Source organism: Juglans regia, chromosome 9 (genome assembly GCF_001411555.2).
Source record: "Juglans regia cultivar Chandler chromosome 9, Walnut 2.0, whole genome shotgun sequence".
In the NCBI taxonomy this organism is placed as follows: domain Eukaryota; kingdom Viridiplantae; phylum Streptophyta; class Magnoliopsida; order Fagales; family Juglandaceae; genus Juglans; species Juglans regia.
In genome coordinates, this window is record NC_049909.1 from 12228197 (window position 1) to 12238527 (window position 10331).

At 38.2% G+C, this 10331-nt stretch overlaps 1 non-coding gene across 1 annotated transcript; it reads left to right on the plus strand.

Moving 5' to 3' along the window:
* Nucleotides 1-209: 209 nt before the first annotated feature.
* LOC118349511 lies at nt 210-317 on the plus strand. The gene has a single exon (XR_004802468.1). It is a non-coding gene; the product is annotated as a small nucleolar RNA R71 (small nucleolar RNA).
* The last annotated feature ends 10014 nt before the right edge of the window (nt 318-10331 follow it).

Here is a 10331-nt window from a genome sequence, read left to right on the forward strand (position 1 = left end):
TATTCTTTGGGCATAATCATGACCTATTTGTCCTTTCAGTAGCACTAGATTCAGTTCAAGTGTGAGCTTTTTCAGCAAGCTAATTGAGGTATTCTATGGCCTCATCAGGATCTTTATGTAAGAACTCACTATTACACAACATCTCCACAAATTGGCGCTCTCTAGGTGTAAGTCTCTTATAAAAATAGCTCACTAAGCGCCAATTCTCATACTCATAGTGAGGACACATACTCAACAACTCCTTAAATCTCTCCCAAGACTGATACAAAGTCTCATTGTCCTTTTGTGCAAAGGTGGAGATTTGCCTTTTTAAAGCGTTGGTTTTATGTTGAGAACAATATTTATTAAAGAAGACCTGAGTCATCTCATTCCATGACCAATAGATCGTGGTCTTAGTGAGTATAGCCAACTCTTAGCACTATCATTCAAAGAGAAAGAAAAGAACTTAAGTCTCACAACGTCATCAGTTGCATTTTGACTATAAAAAGTCACAACTACTTCCTCAAACTCTCTAATATGCTCATATGGATTTTCATTTTCCAAGTCATGAAAAGTAGGGAATAACTGTATCATCTATGTTTTAAAATCTAGTTGGCAAGTATAAGCTGGAAACATGATGCATGATAGTGTGGCTGTGCGTGTAGGGTGGAGTAATCATGAAGAGTTCTAATAGGTTGATCTTCGTGTTCACTCATTTCTTCGGGACTAGATGGATTGTCAAATAAAGGATTTAAAAAAATTTGATTTTGACTCTACCATAGGCCTACAAGCAAATCTACCCAGGGTGTCTCTATATTTGTGCATGCAAGGTAACAAAATACTAAAAGAATAAAAATACTATAAATAGAAAGAAAAATAATAATAATGCAGCAAGCTAAAAGAAGGAACGAAGTTACCGCCTGTACAAACTGCTGGAAAGAATAGTATAATTAGGGGTGTAACCGGTCCGGTCCGATCCGGTTTTGGATAAAATCTAGGACCGAACCGGTATGTACCGGTTTTATATTTTTCAAAACCGATTACGCACCGGTTACCCTCCTAAACCGGTACTTCCGGTTTTACCGGTTTCCGGTCCGGTCCGGTCCGGTTTTCCGGTTTTTTAAAAATATAAATTTCACAATTTGTCATTAAAAATTTGTTTATAAAAAAAAAAAATTGATTTAAAAAAAACTGTTTTATACTTTTATTAATATATTAGACTATATAATAGTATTAATATTAGACTATTGGTATAGTTATAAGTTATATATTAGTATTAGTTATAAACTTTTAGTGATTTAGTATTAACATTTTATGTAATAATTTATAAATTATAATAAGAAATTATTTCATATATGAATATATATGTTATATATAAAATTTCACATAAAAATTTATAATTATACATTATATATAAAACTTATATATATTAATATTTAATATATATAAAATATTTTGTATAAAACTTATATATAAAAATATTATTTTTTATTTTTTTTAATCAACCGGTCCGGTCCGGTTCGGTCTGGTCCAAAAAATTCCGGAACCGGAACCGGCCGGTTTTTACGTTTTAAAAACCGGTTCCGGACCAGACCGGTTCAAAACCGGTAAAACCGGTCTGGTTCGGTCCGGTCCGGTCCGGTTTTCCGGTTTTTCGGTTTGAGTTTACACCCCTAAGTATAATGAACAAATAAACTTTGGGGTGTCGATTCTACAGAGAGACAAATTAAAAGAATAGTAGAATGAACAAAGAAACTAAAGAAAAATATTAAATGATTAATGGAGGACAAAGATTAATTTTAAATGTAAATTAAAATGATGCAAAGTGATTAACAGAAAAAATACTCAAATTTGACAAACAGTAAAGCGTCGGGAATCCCATGCACAAATCTGGTATTTTAATTATTCTTAATTCATTGAATAACTCAATTGGGAACTCAATTCTCAAAATTCTCAATCGGAAGATATAGATTTATAAACCAAGATTAAACCAAATGTAGCCCTTTGAAAAATCATTCACCACTTTTAAAATACGTAAATTATTATCACTATATAAGCATTTTATAGGGTGAGACTACCAGGTGTCCTTCTAACTATTGATATGCTTGAATATGAGACATTTGATCTCGATCCTTCATTCATCCTCTAGACTTGAAGAATTGTAGAGGCCGAGTGATTGATAGGACAAGGCATACACATTTTTGCGGCTTGCCTTGGGTCTAATCCTGCAGTCCTTGACTCCTTCCCCTAATAAGGCTCTCCCATGTAGGGTTGGACCATACATCTGATATCAGATGATTTGGCCTGTAGGTCCATAATCTTTTTCTTGACCTTTATGGCATTTGCATACGACACAGATCGCCTCTGAGTATCGATCTTATGCTTGACCGGTATAGCTCCTTTGACCATTAGACGCTTTCAAACCGACTTTTTTTAGAACTACCAGCCTCTTTAGCTCTTTGTTCTTGCCCGAGTACAATCATCACTATCCTTGCTCACCAGTCACAAGGGGAAAAGTCTTTTATCACCCAATGCTGGGATGTGTCAACCAGGTTTTTCATATAGTATTTATTACCCTACTTTTGAACTAGTTACACTTTGCCTGACCCGGTGCCTCATCTACCACAGTACCTTGCCCGTGGGAAGAGGTCTCTTCCCTTGCTTATGTGCGGTCCTAACATCATCCCCTCCTTAATAAGGAATTCCCGCGAAATTCAATAAGGACTGTCCCTCGAGATGGGACTTCAAGGGACATGCACGCGGTCAGGCATTCTTTGGAGTTCTCTATCGAGGTGATGACCCATCCTTTCCTCGGTCCACCCTTAGACCTTCATAATCTCTGATTGAGATAAGAGCTCCCTCATCTTGACTTCTTTGTTGGTTGCTTCTATTTCACCCCTGAGTGTTGCTCTCTCGTGTCCTAGCTCCTCTACTAGATTCGGCATCGCAGGATATTGGTGAATCCACATCCATGTCCTTTTCTTCTTCATCACATAAAGAGCAATCCAATGGCTCATTTATAGATGCACTTCTTCCTTTGAGTTGATTATTCTACCCTTGTTACTCTCCAAGTCAGTTATTATGGCACAAATAAATATGGAAACTACTCCCACGTGATCCGTTCACTTTTCCATGTAAACTCCTCATTTTCTATGCTTCCTCATTTCACATTCACCAATGGTATGCTTTTGGAGCATAGTCTCTATTCCTTCCAATCTACGATTTGTACTGGTCTTTCCTCATAGGTGAGGTTTCATTGCAATGGAGTCAGATATGGATTAATCATTTGGGGTTGTTGGTTCCCAAAACTTGTTCTCAACGAGGAAGTGTGAGACACGTTTTGGATCCCTTTGTCTTCCTATGGAATCGTCACCCTATGCGCTACTAGGCCTACCTTCTCTAATACCTTATGGGGTCTAATAAATCTTAGGCTTAGCTTCCCTCCTAACCTGAACCTTTTTACTTTTTTCATGGATGATACCTTGAGATACACCCAATCACCTTCTTCTAAGGTCAACTCTCTCCTCCTGACATTAACATAGCTCTTCTACCTACACTAGGCCATTGTCATTCTTTCCCTTATGAGGTTAACTTGCTCTCTCATCTCCTGCACAATCTCTGGCCCAATTATATGAGCCTCCCCAACTTCATCACAACATAAAGGCGATCAAAATTTCCTCCAGTGCAAAACCTCGTAAGGGGCCATCTAAGTCGTCGCTTGGTAACTATTGTTGTAGGCAAACTCAATGAGTGGGAAGTGGCTTTCCCATGAGCCTCTAAAGTCCAATATGCATGCCCTTCACATGTTCTCCAACATCTAAATTGTCCTTTTTGACTATCTGCCAGTCTGTGGATGATACGCACTACTGAATCTCAACTTCGTGTCCATTGCTGCTTGCAGGCTCTTCCAAACATGAGACGTGAACCTTGGGTCTCGGTTTGGCACTATAGTCTTAGGCACTCCATGAAGTCTAACTATTTCCTTTACGTATAGCCGAGTATGCTTACCTAAAGTGTTCGTCGTAGTAACCATTAGAAAGTGGGCGCTCTTGTTTAGTCTATCTACAATTACCCAGATTGCATTCTTACCACTAGGTGTTTGGGGTAATCTGACCACAAGGTTCATAACTATGTCTTCTCCTTTACAATTAGGAATGGGTAAGGGCTATAAATTTCCAACTAGTCTTTGATGCATAACTCTCCTACACATGGCACACTTCTTGATGAAGTGGGCAATATCTTGCTTCATTCATTCCCACTAAAAGTTCTTCTTGAGATCCCGATACATCTTTGCACTCTCCAGATGTATCAAATATGGCAAAGTATGGGTTTCAGCTAATATTCTTTCCTTAATCCCTAAATTCACCGGAACCACCCTTCGTCATTTGTATGATAAGGTTTCATCATCACCCAAGCTAAAATGTAAAGGCCTTATTCCTCTATGGGTTCTTCACCTAATCTCTAATAGTTTCAGATCTTTTCTTTGCTTATCCTTTAACTCATCATAGTCTTTCACCCTTAATTCCTATATTGAGGCTAGGATTTCCTTTTATTGTAAGTCTCCTACCAATAGTTGCCTCATTCCCTCAAGAAGTGAGTCTACTTCTGTAGAACCACTTACGTCCTTGGATCTAGACTTTTGAATTAGTGCATTAGTGACCTTGTCTTTTCCTGGATGGTATTTTATTTTTCACCGATAATCACTTATAGTCTCTAGCCATCTCCTTTGTCTCATGTTGAGGCTCTTTTGGGTGAAGAGATGTCCCAAACTCTTGTGATCCATGTATTTGTTCACACATTTCCGCATATTAGTAATGTAAGCTAAATCTTCAAGGCAAACATTGCGGCTACAAATTCCATAGCCCCACTAGTTCTTCTTGTTGTACTTTAATTCTATTGACGCAGAAGCCACTACCCTTGCTTCCTGCATCAGGACACATCCTAGTCCATATTTTGATGCATCACTGTATATCATGAATGGTTTATGGGATTCTGATAATGCCAACACAGGGGATGTGGTTAATTTTCTCTTTAGTTCCTCAAAGCTCTTCTCACACGTCTCAATCAAAGTGAATTTGGCATTCTTCCTAATCAACCTCGTGAGAAGACTTGATAATCTAGAGAATCCTTCTACAAATCTCCTATAATAATCAGCAAATCCAAATAAACTTCGTACTTCATGCACCAGGTAGGACGTTATCCATCTATGACTACTTCAATCTTACTTGGGTCTGCCGTGACTCCTTTGGATGTCACATGACCAAGAAACTTAACTTCCTCTAACCAAAACTCACACTTATTGAGTTTGGTGAACAGCTTATGTTCCCTAAGTTTCCTAGTACCAACCTTAGGCGATTTCCATGATATTCGACATTATTGGAGTACACTAGCATATCATTTATGAATACTACCACAAACATATCCAATAAGGCTATACAAAAATCGATGTGAACCGACCGCCAGAGTTTGGAACTGATAGAGAACTGGTCAGTTGGTGGTAGGAAAATTATGAAACTGACATCAGCCTATTCGGTCCCGATTTGAACTTGGTTCAAACTGCCGAGCCGCTCGATATAATATATATATTCATATATATCTTGGATAAAATGATGCCGTTTCGGAATTGTTTTACATGTACCATTTAGAAAAAAAAAATTAGAATGAAACGACGCCGTTTGGTTTAATACACCAAATAACATTGTTTGGATTTAGAGATTAATACCCCCTCCTTTCTTCTTCTCCCGATTCTCATCTCTTAGACTCTCTCTCTCCTCTCTCATGCAGCGGCACAGCACTACGTCATCTACCGTGCATCTCTCTCTCTCTCTCTCTCTCTCTCTCTCTCTCTCTCTCTCTCTCTCTCACATCGCGATGATGACGCGAACACGCCACCAATCTCTCTCTCTCTGAGTTTTGATCTCATCGCAGTGCTAACGGGACATCGACGATTGACCGAAATCACGTCAAAATCGACGTCGCCAGTTTTCTCCCCCTTAATCGGTCGGTTTTATAGATGTATAAAAGTACTCGGTTCGGTTTCGATTTTGGACTAAAACAGAATCGTATACTTCGATTTTCACCCCTAATATCCAAGAATGGTTTGAATACTCGATTCTCCATGATGCTATTGGGGCATTGGCTAATCTAAATGGCATCACTGTAAATTCGAAATGTCCATACCTCGTCCAAAACACAATTCTTGGTATGTCCTTGATCCTTAATTGGTGATAACCAGAACTAAGATCAATCTTAAAAAATATTGTAGCTCCTTGCAATTGATCAAACAAGTCATTACCCTAGACTGAGAGTATCTATTCTTTATGGTTACCTTGCTCAATTCCCAATTATCAATACACATCCTAAAGGTCTCATCTTTCTTCTTAACAAATAGTATTGATGCTCTCCAAGACAATATAATGGGCCTAATGAACCATTTCGTCAACATCTCTTGTAGTTGACCCTTTAACTCTGTCAACTCTAACAAGGCCATCCTATAAGGTGCCTTATGTACTAGAACTGTTCTAGGTTCCAATTCGATTGAAAACTCAACTTCCCTAGGAGGTGATAATCTTGGCAATTCTTTGAATATTCTGGGAACTCTTCTGCTATGGGTATTCCTTGTACTTCTTGATGTTCATTCACCTTAAGCACTAGATGCACTAAATAAGCTTCGGCTCCACTCACCAAATACTTCTTGGCTTGTAGTGAGGTAATTCTTCCTGGCATTGACAGTAATTTACTATCTCAGAATACTTTGTCTCCCATTACAGGCACTTGGAATGCTACCATCCTTCATCAGCAGTTAATATTTGCAAAATACCAAAATAACCAATCTATACCTAGGATAATATTAAATCCCAATAAATCGAACACTATCAACTTATCAAGTCCTCCTCCATCATGACTCTGCCTATTTCTTAGGGACAACTCACAATTATCTTGGTGCATGATACTCCTTCTCCGTTTCGTAGCACTTTGGAGACCTTCTGTTGCATTGGCACCGCCCAAAGGTTGCTTATTCTAGCAAACATAGTAGACACACAAGCACCCAAGTCAAACAAGGTACTCCTGTAGTATTCAAACATCCTAACCGCCCTAAAATGATCGAACAAACTCAACTCCTACAACTATGCTCCTAAAATCACTAGCTAATTAACAAAGGTCGGGGTCTCGTACCTATGATGATGTATGCTTCCTGAGTCTCTGGAGAGTCCTCATCGACCTCCCCTAGTGTTAAGGCATACATTGCTTGTACCACCTGCCTTTGGTCTCCGTCTTTCAATTGGGTTGGTCCTCTGAGTTGGAATTGCTTGAGGGAAATCCTTGGCATAATGTCTTGCCCATTCACATCTACAGCATGAGAGCGAGGCCTGATGACACTCTCATTCGCGAGACCTACAACAATGGCTGCACATTGGTGTTGTTCCTCCCATACGTACCCCAGGAGTATTTTGTGGGCGTACCTTTGTCCTCATTACAAATTTATGGGGGAACCTGACCTGTTGCACTCTTCCATGAATGTCTTATGCTTTTGCCTGTTGTAACATCTGCTAGACTACAATGCCCATGCTTTGCAGTAGAGGCCCCGTTCACTAACTTCTAAAATTCTTGTATCAGAAGACAAGCCACTTGCGTCTGTATATGCGGCTATGGTACATCATCTCTTCTGTAGAAATAAGGTTAGGAGCAAATTTTCCCACCTCCATGAATTTAGCAACATATTGATCGACCGCCATATTGCCCTGAACCAAGTTGGCGAAATCTTTTGCTTTCTACTGTATCATAAAAGTGGAAAAGTATCGATCGTCAAATTCTTTCTTATACCTTTCCCAAGTAACCGCTTCCATGGATCCCAATTCCAAGACAAGAAGTTAGCTCTTGGCACCCCACCATATCACTGCTTCCTCATGGAGCAGATAGCTTGCGTACAACGCCTTTTGGTCCTTCATACAACCACACACTTCTAAAGTCCTTTCAATTTACTTTGACCTTCTTTGGTCCCTCATTACCAAATAATCCTGGATAACAATAAGTAAAAAATCGCTCATACATAACCCTTGTTGTTCGTCCCTAGGGTGATTAACTTGTTTTATCAACAATTGGAAGTATTTTGTTGGTGCTAGAGTATATCCGAAATATGGTTAATTGCTCACGCTACTTTGTTGTCGCCCAATTACTAATTGGTCGCCCGTTTCATGGAACTCTCGATTGAGCCATACTAGAATCCTTCCATACAACCCAAGTTTATCTATCATCTAATTACTATAGATCAAAACATATCATGCTAAAATTCAAGTCTATATTGCTATAGATCAATCCCTGTTTCTCTAGTACCGTCTCTATATGAAATCGTGGATTTACCTAGAGTCGTATAACTTGTGATGCCCCAACCTCCACTTGAACCATCCAAGGTTGCATAACCCCATTAATGATAGATAAGAATGCAATGCACCTAGCATGCTTATAAAAGCATGAAATAATTGCAGCAGAATATAAGTGAAACAACATGATCATAATACCATAACAACTCATATCCCATCTTCATATTAACCTAGAAATATACCTTACTGGTTAAAAGTCTGCTAAGTAAGGTATAAACTAAAACATAACATAGTCAGGGAGATCAACTTCTTATTACAAAACGATTACATAACAAGTACTTAACATAAGCAAAATCACTAAACATTTTCTTTTCTTTTTGCAATGGTAGCCAAAACCATCTCTAGAAACATTGCGATCAATTTCATCCTCCTTTCGGGGTCAGCCTCTTCCTCAATCAATTTCATCCAAGAAACTTTCTTTGATACCATCCTGCCTAGGCAAATCCGGTCCTGCTAAGATTTCTATCATTTCGAGGGGAACGGTAGTTGGGACTACCACTGTGGGATTTATTGAAATATTAGGAAGTTAACAACTAACATACACAGAGATAATATAAATATGGTAACCAATAAACATGAGATGAATGCATGGCATGCTTTACAAAAACTGTATTTATCCCCCATGTAGTTTCCTCAACATATTTCAGAAAATATTTATGCACATTTTCTTACTAAGAACATATCTTGCTTATTCCTTGCACTTAGTGCTTCGTCAATTCATATAGTATCTCTAGAGAACCATTCATCATTCTTATGGCACTTCACGGTTCCCCATTAGACCGTGTGAAGCATCACAGATCTCGGATGTGAATACATATAAATAACCTCATGATAGTTCGAATGAATCATTAACATGAGTCTTAGAGACACCCACCAGCTTTAGGTATCCAATACTACGCTCTAGAGATCTTTTGATCCCATTCAAAGCTTAATAACATGTTAACAAAGTAGATTCATATCATATCTGACCAAATCTTCATCATATAACGTAGCCAACACAATCACAAAACTACATATCACAAACTGAGACTTAGCATGATGTTCCTAGTTTTTATATTGCATATGAACACTAAGAACTTTAATAAATCACAAACCCTAATCTCTAACATGCTAAGTACTCATTTCTAGATCGTATTATACTTATCTAAGAAAATAATCCATAATCTCTCAAAGAGGAAGCTTCAACCATATCATAACCCTAAAACAAAGAACATGCATTTCAATTCATTTTAAGCATTTAACTAAATCCTTAAGTAACTTGCTGATTTTTCTGAAATACTCACCCATGATCATCATAATCAGGCATTAGCTATGTCTAGATCATAATATTAATTCATGTTATTACCACATTTCAACATTAACTCAAGCAAATAGCTAGAAACCTCATAGCTTGCACCGAAATCTTGCATCCAAGAATATACATCACAAACCTAACTTAAACTTGAGTTTCATGATTCAAATCAAAGCTGAATACATTAATCTAGCTCCTAATAGAAAGAATATGGAAGATATACTCACCAAACCGAAGCCTTGATGCACAAAATAACCAACTCTCCAAGGATGTTCACAATATCTCTCGGGTACACTCTTCTAGAGGCTCTAACGAAACTTTTGAGTGAGAGAACTTGTAATACTATTGTTGTAAGAGTGGGATGAAGAGAGGAAGAGAGGATGAGGCTTTATGGTTATGTTTGCAAAAGATAATTAAGGATAAACTTGAAGGATTCTCGGTGAAATGAAGTGTTTACTAACATCATTACTTGTAGGTATACAGTTAAGTGTGTGCAATCCATTATTACAGTAAGGTCAAATGCCAAGTGAGTGGAAATGGTACAGAGAATTTAGGCTTCATATGTGAATACCTAAAGCATTTCGAATCCCCAAAGAAAACCAAGAGCTGTTGGCTGGTTTTGGCTCCAAATCAGTCCAACCCTTCTCAGTTTTGCTCCCTCATGTGCTCTGGTCTATGAG